This window comes from Balaenoptera physalus (assembly GCF_965194825.1).
Source record: "Balaenoptera physalus genome assembly, chromosome: 5".
Classification (NCBI taxonomy): domain Eukaryota; kingdom Metazoa; phylum Chordata; class Mammalia; order Artiodactyla; family Balaenopteridae; genus Balaenoptera; species Balaenoptera physalus.
Window position 1 is genome coordinate 134,757,691 of NC_138884.1, and position 13,446 is coordinate 134,771,136.

Genomic DNA, 13,446 nt, shown 5'->3' on the forward strand with positions numbered 1-13,446 from the left:
CAGAGAAAGAAACAGTTTTAAAAAGCCCTGCTAAAACCATTGTCATCTCAGAGTGAATGTGCATATTCCCATAGCTGCACACTTTGAGGTACAACACCAAATGATTCCACTCAGCTAACTTCTGTGCAGAAATTGACAACCTGATTCTAAAATTCCTATGGAAATTCAAGGGACTCGAATGGCTAAAACAATCTTGAAAAATAAAGTTAGACGACTTATACTTCCAGATTTTAAAACTTACTGCAATGGTACAATAATCAAAATAGTGTGATGCTAACATAAGGATAATCATATAGATCAGTGAATTAAAATGGAGAGTACGGAAACTATTTTAGTTACATTATATATATTCTTCTCAAGTACACAAAGACCCTATGTTAGACCACAGAATAAGTTTTAACAAATTTAAGAAGATTGAAATCATACCAAGTACCTTTTTTAGCCACAGTAGTGTAAAGATAGAAATCAATAATAGGAGGAAAATTGAAAAATTCACAAATATGTGGAAATTAAACAACACACTCCTGAACAACCAATGGGTTGAAGCAGAAATCAAAAAGGAAATAAGAAAGTATCTTAAGGCAAATGAAAATGAAAACATAGCCCACCAAAACTCACGTAATGTAGGAAAAGAAGTTCTAAGAGGGAAGTTTATAGCAATAAATACCTACATTAAGAAAATAAAAATCTCAAATAAACAACCTTAATTTGTACCTTAAGGAACTAGAAAAACATATTAAGCATCAAAAAGAATAGTAAATCTTGAGTTATCATCACAAGGAAAAAAATTTTCTGTTTCTTTAATTTTGTATCTGTTTGAGATGATGAATATTCATTAAAGTTATTGAGGTAATCATTTCATGATATATTTAAGCCAAATCATTATGCTATCCACCTTAAACTTATACAGTGCTGTGTATGTCCATTATTATATATATCAATAAAACTGGAAAAGGTAGAATAAATACTTAGGAATAAATTTAACAAAGGAGGTGAAAGATCTCTACACACAAAAATATAAGACACTGCTGGAAGAAACTAAAGAAACCACAAATAAACAAAAATATATTCTGTGTTCATTGATTAGAAGAATTAATATTGCTAAAATATCCATACTACCCAGAGATCTACAGACTTTTCACAAATAGAAAAAAATCTCTAAAATTTATATGAAACCACAAAAGACTACGAACACCCAACATAATCTTGAGCAAGAAAACAAAGCTAGAGACATCATACTACCTTATTTCAAAATGTATTTTAAAAACTATAGTAATCAAAACAATATGGTACTGGAATACAAATAGACTCATAGATCAATGGAACAGAATAGAGAGCCTAGAAATAAACACAGGCATATACAGTCAAGTAATCTTTGACAAGGGTGCCAAGAATTCATAATACAGAAAGGATAGTTTCTTTAATAAATGGTGTTCAGAAAATCAGATATCCACATACAAAAATGAATTGGATCCTTTTCTTATACCATACATATTCAACTCAAATGGATTAAAGCCTTAAATAGAAGACATGAAGTTGTAAAATTCCTAGAAGAAAATATAGACAATAAGCTCTTTGACAATGGTCTTGTAAATAATTTTTTGGATATGACACCAAAAGCGCAGGCAACAAAAGCAACAATAAACAAGTGGGACTACTACATCAAGCTAACAAGCTTCTGCACGGCTAAGGAAACAACATTAAAAGGTAGCCTACAGAGTGGGAGAAAATATTTGCAAACCACCTATCTGGTCGAGCTATTAATCAAAATATGTATAACTCAATAGCAATTATACAAAAAAATAATTTAAAAATGGGCAAAGGAACTGAATTTCACCAAAGAAGACATACAGATGGCCAACAGGTACATGAAAAAGTGCTCAACATCACTAATCATCAGGGAAGTGCAAATTAAAAACACAGTGAGATATCACCTCACTCATGTTAAGGAGGATGGCTATTATCAAGAAGACAGGAGATAACAGTCGCTGGCAAGGATGTGGGGAAAAGCGAACCTTTGTGCACTATTGGTGGGATGGTAAATTACTACAGTAATTATGGAAAATAGAATGGAGGTTCCTCACAAAATTAAAAACAGAACAACCATATGATCTAGCAATCCCATTTCTGAGTATATATCCAAGGATATGAAATTAGTATCCTAAAGAGATACCCGCACTCCTGTATTCACTGAAGCATTGTTCACAATAGTCAAGATATGGAAATGACCTAAGTGTCTGTTGAGTGATGAATGGAAAAATAAATTGTGAGATTACAGATATATCAATAGATATGAATACACACGTGTATATTACCCATATATAAGTATATATTATATGTAATATGTTAAATGTATGTTATGTTACATATAGGTATATATACATATATGAATGTATATTTATATAAATATATACTGTTGATCCTTGAACAACATGGGTTTGAACTGCGTGATAGACACAGAAAGACAAATACTGCATGATATCACTTATATGTGGAATCTTAAGTCAGACTCATAAAATCAGAGAGTAAAATGGTGGTTGCCAGGGGCTAGGGGGTGGGGGAAATAGGAAGATGTTTGTCAAAGGGTACAAACTTTCAGTTATAAGATGAATAAATTCTAGAGATCTAATGTATGGCATAGTCATTATATTAATAATACTGTACTGTATACTTGAAATTTGCTAAGAGAGTAAATCTCAAGTGTCTTCATCTTACTCTGTCTCACACACAAACACACAAATGGTAACTCTGTGGGATAATGGATATATTGATGAGCTTGATTGTGGTAACTATTATACACAGTATACTGATATCAAAACATCACATTTTACACCTTAAATATATACAGTATTTTGTAAGTTATACCTCAGTAAAGCTGCGGAAAAATTAAGGAAAAACAAAAACGAATAAAATAAAATGAAAAATTTTGAAATCCGTGCATTTCCAAAAAAGTGTTATAAATAGTGGGGAGTTTGGGCTAAGGTTAAGTGACAATTGGGATGAAGTTCAAGAACCCAAATCCTACCTGCCCTAACTCACTACTTCCTATGAGGTTCCTAAGGCAGCAACAGTAAATGGAAAACAAGATTCTGATGACCAGATATCTCCAGTGAAGTATGTGGCCTAAGCTGAAGGTCTTAGTGGGACTTTCTATTCTCTAATAAGCCTGAATTAAAATCTTACCATCAGTCACCCTCATATAGAGAAGCAAGGATCAGGCTGCAGATGGGTATGAGTAGAGGCAAAGAGAGGACCAGAAGTATGGCAATACCCTTATGGATTCAAGAACCACAATAGACGTTCTAGGACCTAGTGGTCCCACCCACTAAAAAATGTAGACTACCTCCTCTTAGGGCAGAGCAGCAGGGCAGTTTAAGAATGGAATGGAGTCCTCTTCCTTTCTAAAATGAACATGTGCCCTCGTTTTGTAGTGCCAGGCCTGGGGACATCTGGTCCACATAAACTGATGCATATTATTTATTTGTATGTTTTATTTGCTTTTATTGCTTTGTTTTATTCATGTTCACACCCTTTAATTTGGAAACCAGTAAATAGTGTGGTTAGCAGATTGTGCTTTGAGTCCTGAATTCAAATCCTAACGCTTACTATATTTGCTGTATGTGCCTGGCCATGATCCAAACCTCTAAAAGCCATAGTTTCCTCATCAGAAAAACAATGCTAATCCATAGTATAATTCTAACCTCATGATGATTAACTGTTATGATATAAGGTGCTTATCATAATGTCTGGTACAAGAGTACTCAGTATGTTTAATAAATATTCAGGGAGGAATAAAATGAATTCATTTACACTGAGAACTAACTTCTCACAGTTAAGACTGACATATAAATAGTTTGAATGCAAGGTAGAGGCTGCCATGTGCTGCAAAAGACCTTTTCACAAGTTTTAAAATTATGGGCAAAGGAGAGTAATTCTTAAAAGGAAGGAAATGGAGAAGGTGCAAATGCACTTATTTGGGTGAAGTGGAAGATGCATAGGGCAAAAGCGAGTGATAGGCTGGAAAATTAGTTTGGAACAAAATTGAACATTATACAAGGAGTTTGTATGCTATGTGTATGGTAAATGGAAGTCTGAGGGAACAATGCTTCTGAGCTTTCATTTTTTTAAATCATAACTAGTCTAATAGATAACAATTTAATACTAGCATTAAACTGTTAGGAAAATCTGAGACTATTGTTTCATATAGCAGTGTATATATGATAGCACATGCTATGCCTATAAACAGGGTTATTCCAAGGAACAAAAGGCATCATGACCCATAAAATATAAAGTGTAATACAGAGGAAATAATTTATTATGATGATTTGCTTTACTTTAACAGTAGGAAGACATGCATGATGATATATTATTGTGATGTTTTTAAAGAAAATTTTCAGCCCAGACACATAAGCAAAGTTGAGAAGAGAATTAAATTTTATTTGTCAGTGACAATTCATGTGATGTTATTTTCATGGTATCTCCGTTATTGTTGCCGTATTCTGTGTTTGCACATTCTAAAGGCCAGTGAGGGAAGAATGTATGAGAGTGGTGAAGTCTGGTCCCACCTGATTTATATTCCAACTCTAGAAGTCAGGTTGGTCCAACCAGATTGCAGATAAACATCTGAACTTGTGAACGTGGCTTAAAATAATCAAATATTCTAAATCGTAAACATAAGACAGATGCTTATTTTATGACTAGGCCAGATGCTTACTGAATTATATTCCCATACTTGTTAATATACTTGATAACCGAACACTAATTTTTTCTCAAATTCAAAGATATATGACATATCTAATAATTATGAATCAGTTTTAACAGAGCCAATGTAAATAATGTAGATTTTTTAAATGAAAAGTAACTCTTTTCATCTAAATGATCCCTTTGTACTGAAATAAGTCTTCCCCAGTGACATTTTATGTTCAACTAAGAAAAGAAGTAATAAAGAAAACAATAAACAAAACATTTGAATGTGTCCAGCTCATACTTGTTAACAGGCCAGATAGAAGCAGGTCAACCATCTAAACATTCCACAGTATTAATGGAATGTGATTTTTTTTGACTGATTCATGCAGTAATTTTCAGATCTTAGGTTGAAAAATCCTGTGGCATTATTTATGGCATATGGCCATCTATAGTATCTTCCCTTCCTGCAGGCTCAAGTACGAGATGTGTTAAACAAATATCAGACTACCTCTTTTTCTGGCTCAATTCTCATTTACTATAGGACACAGATACTCCTGTGCACATATATTCATTTGGGAAAGGTGTGGAGATTAATCACAGGGGGAACAATGATGGAAATTATATCCAATGGTTTTCCTACTGTGTTTTCAGATATTGAAAGTTACCATTACAGTCATTGTGAAAAATGCACATTCATCTCCTTTCCCTAGCATAATGGCCCTTATGTTCCCAGGGCTCCACTTCTCATCACCTATGCACAGTTCCATATTTTAGGGAGGGAGATCTTACCCACCTTACTTTTTTGTGTATACAAATAAAGATGGTATTCATGCTACAAAATGGGATGTATTCTGTATAGTGTATTCTTATAAATAGAGAGAAATTCTATTTTAACAACTAAGAAAAGCAGGTTATAGAACTGCTAAGAAAAAGTAATCTAAATATCATTATTCATTTAATTTGCTAAGTGGGCTTCACTTAAGTGAATCCCATATCTATTATTTTTTTATTTCACATTGCATTTATTTTTCTAGTTCCGTTAAATTTGTGAGGAAGCAATTGTGAAAATACTCCATGATTATTACAAGTGATGGTCAGTAGTATGGAAGGAAAAGTTCTAGACTGTGCAATTGAGTGCAATTATATCATGCATACATTCCTTCAAAATCAAGTTTTTGTTTTTGTCATGCTTTGTACCATAGGTGGTTGATTCAGAGAGAAAAAAATTCTCCGTGCCTTCAAGAAACACGCTGTCACTTAGGCTAGAGACAGGCAATTGAACACATTAAACAGCTAAACAATTATTAAGATCAAGCACATTAAATATAGATAAACCCTGACACAGAAGGGGGATTGGGGAAATGGTCCAGAAGTTCCCACTGAACTGAGGTTTTAAGAATGAGAAACAGTTATCCTGTATAGATTTCTAATGTTAAAATTGTGACACCACTTTATGGTCTCAATTCTGGCTGTGTAAAGCATCTCTTGAGGACCTTCTAAAAACAAAACATAAACAAACAAAAAAAGCAAAACCAGAAATAATGAGTGACCCCCAACCACAAGAGATTCTGACTCTTCAGGCTAGGGTGGGCCCAGATATTGGAAATTCAAACTTCTCTAAATGAATATAATTTGTACTGAGGGTTGAGAAACACTGTTTATCAAGTCAAAATAGAAGAAAATAACTTTTAATCTCATTTTTGCACTTCTTTTGACTTATTTTAGAATTACTAACATAAAATAATTAAAGTATTTTAGGACCCCAAAACCTATCTGTGTTGGTTGTAAGAACTTAATTTGTCATCAAAATTACTTAGCTGTGTTGTTTTTCTCCTCAGTCTCTTGTCAAGCTGGATTTATGTAGAAATTTAGGACTAGATCTTATGTCAGCCTCTAGGAAATAAAGCTTGGATATGAGCCAATAATATAATTCTACTATTTGGGAAAATGGTACTCGTGCAATTGTTTTTGTTCCTTCAATTGTAACGGTAATTTTTCAAAAGTTTCTCAACTTTTTCTTCAAGCTAATCCAGAATGGAATTTTATTTTAATTGCTTTGTGATTGAAACAATGTGCAGAAAATATGTGCCTTGTTAAGCCAATATCCAGGGAATACTGCATGCAGACTGTTTCTACAACTGTATATATAGTGGCATGCTTAATAGAAATAATATACTTAGGTATTTCTGTCCTTCTCAGATTAAAGGTAAAACAGAAATATAAACTAGACCAGTAGTTCTGCATCTTTCACAATTTACTTCTCCCAAATAGTCTATCAAATAATCAAGTTTCCAAATTATTACAAAGTGAGTAACGTTTCATAGCATAACTTTGGAAATTAATATGTGTTCAAAATTTTTTTCTTTGGAATTTAGAAGTACCATAATTTGATTTCATTAAAAATATCCATAAAGCTTCATTTCTTCTATGATTTATAGTAAAGACAATTTGATGTCATTTGTAATATAAGAGTAAATGGGGACTTTGATTTAAAACAAGTGATCTTTTCTGTACCATCACCTTTAAATCCGTCAATGAAATAAGGTGGAAAAGAGTATTTAAAATTAATGCATTTTCACGCTACACACACATATATGATAGCAGTTATATTTATAATACATACATATATAAATGTAAATTTATGTATACATGATGTACATATGTTATTGAAGAGACTTCACAGTAGTTCTGCTTTTCTGAGGTTGCAGGATGTTAAGATGAATGAAGTGTTTGAGGAAGATAATTTTAGCATCAAGATGTAGACAGCTTTGCAACAGGAAAAAGGCTTGGTGATAAGCATTATTTTGAGAGAGGCTATTTTAGTCATCCTTTTTTCAGGAGGGCCATTGATAACAATGACAATGACATTCTGAAGGCTGAGAAGCTGCAATGCACAGGGAATGCACAAAGCCATTATTCGCACCTATTGAATATTCACATTGGTTTTACTGAATTTTGAGTCTTTCAGATTTTGAAAAATCAATTATTTATTATTATTACTATTATTATTACTATTATGTTTCCACTTTCTATATCCAAGTATTATATTTTTTAAATTCCTTTTTTCTCTCAGGTTCACACTTTGCTTTTTATTTCATAGTGTTCTTATTGTCCATCTCTACAATACTAGGTTCTGTGTAACTGTAACACACACACATGATGTCTTGAACTCCAGCCTTTCTTCCTGTTGCAAAGATTTCCTCATCTGGGATATATAATTACCTTCCTCAAATACTTCATCTCCTTGTGACCCCTCATATCAGATTTTTTTTTTTTTTAATTTATTTATTTTATTTATTTTTGGCTGTGTTGGGTCTTCGTTTCTGTGCGAGGGCTTTCTCTAGTTGCGGCGAGTGGGGGCCACTCTGCATCGCGGTGCGTGGGCCTCTCACTGTTGCGGCCTCTCTTGCTGCGGATCACAGGCTCCAGACGCACAGGCTCAGTAGTTGTGGCTCACGGGCCTAGCTGCTCCGCCGCATGTGGGATCCTCCCAGAGCAGGGCTCGAACCCGTGTCCCCTGCATTGGCAGGCAGATTCTCAACCACTGTGCCACCAGGGAAGCCCCCTCATATCAGATTTATCCCAAATCTCCTATTGCATAACAGTAGTCACATTACAGGTATCTCAGATTAGCTAATAAACATATATGCCTTTACTTTCTGGGCAGTGTGGTTAGAAGTGAATGGAGTTTGTAATGAGATAGACTTTAGGGAAATTCATCATCTGAATTTCTCCTGGCCTCAAAATGGTAGGTATAGAGGATTGAGTGATAATTCAGATTTCACTGGCTGGTTCCTTCATCTTCAAATCCTGTAATCTATAGGAATTCCCTAGAGTATCTACCATGTGTTTATGATGCTTCCACCCAGTAGCCTGTCCTGATAGTCCAAGGTGTGTATTACTGATGTCCTACTCTTGCTTGTAAGACACAGAAGCCTCTGTTTCACCAGGTCTCTCCTTGATCCCACATATTGCCACAGCTGGTGGCACAAAGTGCAGATTCTCTTCCTTTACTTTGCTCTTTTTTAGAAGAGTTCTAAAAAAGTCTTGTAGTGATTTACCAAAAATTACCTATAACCCTGTTTACTCTTGCTGTCTCTGCATAATTATAAATAACTATCTCTTTTGCTCTCAAAAGTAGCTAGTTGCGGACTCACAGGTACAGAGAACAAACTAGTGGTTACCCGTGGTTGGGGATATAGGGATGGGGAAGTGGGAAGTCCAAATTATTGGGTATAAGGCTACAAGGGTGTGTTGTACAACACGGGGAATATAGCCAGTATTTTATAATAACTGTAAATGGAGTGTAACCCTTAAAAATTGTATGTAAAAAAGGAGCATAGTTGGGACAAGAAATTATATGGTCACTTAGTTAATCAGGTCTTTCTGCCTCATTACCTTCCCTTTCCTTTCCAACCACACTCCCCCCACCCCCCGCAAAACAAAACAAAAACCCTCTCTGTGGTCCTTAAAAAGGAATTCAAATGTTGAAGACCAAAGAGAAAGAGGCTGGGAAACAAATTCCAGTTTCAGCTATCACAACACTAGCCCACCCTTGGAAGACAACTACACTTTTCTTCCTGGGTTGTTCATATAGTGTTTCACTTAGATTTGTTCTTTCTAAGAAGGTTCTTCAGTGTCATATGGAAAAAGACTTCTGGCAATCCAGGCTCTCAGCAATTCTCCAGGTATGTGTAAATTATATTTGGGCTGAAACACTGTCCTCTGTTTCCAAACACCACACAGCCACCCCTCTATAAATCCAAACTTGTCATCTAAGCTCTTACCAGCACTCCAGCACATGCAGTCTCATTCTCCCACTGCACTATTTTAGCTATTTATTTATTTTAACTTCCATATGGCACCTCTTCCTAAGCCAAATTAATTTGCTTAATACCCTACAATCTTTATTTTCTTCTCTCAATTGCAGTACCCCTTGCATAATCCCATTCCCTCAGTGTAGAAAATATTTCCCCCTAAATTGTGTCAATATATGTCTATTAATTAAACTGGTGTCTATTGAGTGCCCCAAATGCCACAGGTACAGGGCTCAATGATATTTCTGAACTCTTTACCAATTGTACCTCACATCTTTTCGGGACAATGTCATCTAACGCTTTTGTTACACTTGACAGTGGCTCCAGCTTCCGCATCCTGACTTATGTTTCAATTTCATATAACGTAAGTTGGCATAAACATTGACTAGCATTTGTTTTCAATTTTCTCAACTTCATCTATCATTTTAAATTATATGACAAGTATAATATATACTAATTAATTCATATTATCTCATAGTGCCTAGTGTGGTGTTCCCCTCGAGTGCCCCATACAGCTACTATGGACAATATATCAAATTACATGTATTTCAGGTTAGCTAATAGACGTAAGTGCCCCTTCCATCCAACAAGAATCTAGTCAGTGTATTTTGCTAAAAAATGCATGAATTAATGGTTGATGCTAGGGCTGATGTTGAGAATATACAGGTAAGCCTGGAACATCTTGTATTGCCAGAAAGTAAGGAAATGCTCAAACAAACAAACAAAATACAACATACACACAATACATACTGTGATGAGTGTATGTTAAAGGAAGCAAGTGAAAGAGCTCCCAGTGGCATAAGCCAAAGCAATTTGAACAACAAAATAGTGTTAGACTATAATCCGAAGTATAAAATACATATCCATGAGTCCAAACAGATACAAACAAATGATTTAATAGTGAATGAATGAAAAATAAATAAATAAATAAATATGAATAGGTACATTTCTTAAGAAGAATAATTCCAAATAATTTATATAGTGTGAAAGGATAATCAAAATGGAATTGGTATTGTGAAGAGAGTTCTCTAAAATGAAGCCAGAAGGTCACTGAGGAATTGTGACTTATGAATGTCTCATCCTGGATGGAATCTGACCTTTTGACCACTTATTGTTTTAACAAAGACATCCAGAACATTTGCCAGAAACTCGAGATTGTTATCAGACATTTACCCTAAACTAACTTATGAATCCTTAAGGAAAAACTTCCTGACTTGCATGAGAGGCAATTACAATTCTCACCTGGCAACTTTAACAATCTTGTGGCTTTTTGTCTTTATAAGCCCCTGACTCTTTCTCTTCCCTGGAACACTCTTTAGGTTTTACCCTCTTTGCAGCCTTGATACTAATTATTGTTAACAATAGATGATACTACCCTTGTATTAAGGTTCTCCAGAGAAACAGAGACCACAAAATTGTGTGTAAATACATACAGAAAGAGAGAGAGATTTATTTTAAGGTATTGACTTATGCAGTTGTAGAGGCTTGGTAATTCAAAAATCTGCAGGGTAGGTTAGCAGGCTGGAGACTAGGGGAAGAGCTGCAGTTTGAGTCCAAAGACAGTCTGCTGACAGAATTCCTTTTGGCTCAGGGGAGGTCAGTCTTTTCTATCAAGACCTTCAGCTAATTGAATGAGGCCCACTCACTTTATGGAAGGTAATCTGCTTTACTCAGTCCACCAATTTAAATGTACATCTCATCCAAAAACACCCACACCAAAACATCCAGAACAATGTTTGATCAAATATCTGGGCGCCATGGCCCAGCCAAGTTAACACATAAAATTAACCATCACACTCCTCTAGAGATTAAGGATAACTCCCCTTCCCTTAAATGTAGGCTGTTTATTTGTGAATTCCTCCAGTGAGTGCAGTTTGGAAAGAGGGGCAAAAGAATAACTTTACAGTGGAAAAACCTGAATAACTACCTGTCAGGTGATCAAGGTAAACATCAGCAAAGATAAACCATGCTGATGTGTGTGCCCTCAATATGATGTGATTAAAATGGCACTTTCCCTCTGTGTTCTCTAATAATCAAAATCCCAGTCTAATTATGAGAGAAACATCAAACTCCAGTTGATGAGGAGTAAACAAAATACTTGATCAGTACTCCTCAAAACTCCCAAGGTTATCAAAAACAGGGAAGCTCTTAGAAACTGTCACAGTCTGCAGAAGCCTAAGGAGATGATGACGAAATGTATCATGGTATCCTGGGGGGATTCTGGTACAGAAAAAGGACATTAGGTAAAAACTAAGAAAACCGAATAAAGTATAGACTTTTTCAGTAATAATGTTACTATATTGATTCATTAGTTGTAGCAAATGTATCACACTAATGTAAGACATTAATAGGGGAAACTAGGTGTGGGTGTTAGAGGAACTCTCTGTACTGTTTTTACAAAGTTTCCGTAAACTTAAAACTCTCCTAAAATAAAATGTTTCTTACAAATAAAATTAAAGAAACAAAACAAAAATGTATGTGGATTTTTACATCAGACAGACTTTAAACAAGAAGGCTTAAACTGTCATAATTTTATTATTCACATTTCAGAAGATTGTAGAGAAAGTAAATTACAAAATGAATATGTAGACTTACTGACAAATTGTCTGGCACATAATATGAGCTCTATAATGTTAATTTCCTCACTCTGCTCATACCTCTTCAACAAAAGGTTTTTGGCTTATTATTATTGATATTTTAAGTAAAAACACCAGCAGTTCATTGCAAAACAGTAAGTGATTGATTCATTGAGAAAATTAATTTTATTTAAGCCTACAGCTCTACCATACATACTTATTAAAAAATCTCCATTAAACATATATAATCACTAGTGGGAGGGAAGCAAAAAAACTCTCCATGGCGAGAACAACTTGTCAATGCAGGTAATCAATATTCTTGGAACATCTCAAAAGAAAAAGCTAAAAGGAAAAGAAATCAAATAACCTGCCACTGGCAGCATATGATGCTATATACTTAAACTGATGTATGTTAAATCTTGCAGTCTCTGTGGCATTTTGCAGAAAAATCTCTTTACCAGAACTCTCAGGTGAGCTAATATGCACTGCAGACACATTTAAGTCAGACTGCTTCAGTGGAGGAAACTCTGTTGGTGGTCACAGACAACCAAAGATTCAGGTAAAGGAAATTAGGCAGTCTCCAATTTAATTCTGAATTAGGCAGTCTCCAATTTAATTATCCCCTGCACTGCCTCCCTCCCCACGCCCCCCCACAAACACATACACACACTATCACACTCTTGTCTCTCTCTCTCAGAGAGTCTATATCTAACAGTTTGGATTTCAGGTTGATTTGACTGTACCTATATACTCATAAACTTAAAAACAAACAGATTAAGTGTGTGTGTCTAAGCTAGAAGTGCTCTTATTTTCAGACAGATGGCCATGAATTCAAATAATTTGCTTTGGGGAAATCTAAACATACTTTATCTGCCTACATCCTAGGCAGCGTGAAGCACTACATACAGCTGGGGTCAGTGCCTATGCTGCAAGCCATTAAATACCCCATGGTTCTTGTTAAAGGACATTATTGTCAACTGTGTGCCATGTGGCTCGTCCCCGCAGTCCATCAGATGGTTGAAATGATGTGTGAGTAGAGGAGTTTGTATATATGACAATACACACATACACATAAAATCTTAAATGTGTGCAAGCAATTTAAAAAAATCCTAAAAACCTTTAAGATGGAATAAAAAAAGTATTAGGTGAAATATATGTGGTTGTCTTTTCATTTTAGTATCTTCATTCTTGATTTTACATCAGAGAAGTTTAATAACGATGTATTTGGAAAATTTATTCTCAAAGCAAGTAAATAATTTGTATATTACCAGCTTGACTTACTTCAAGTCAGTTTTAAAGTTTACTAAATATTTTTTTGAAAGAATAATACTGAGCATTCTCAGTTTAGTACTTACATGCTGTTTGTA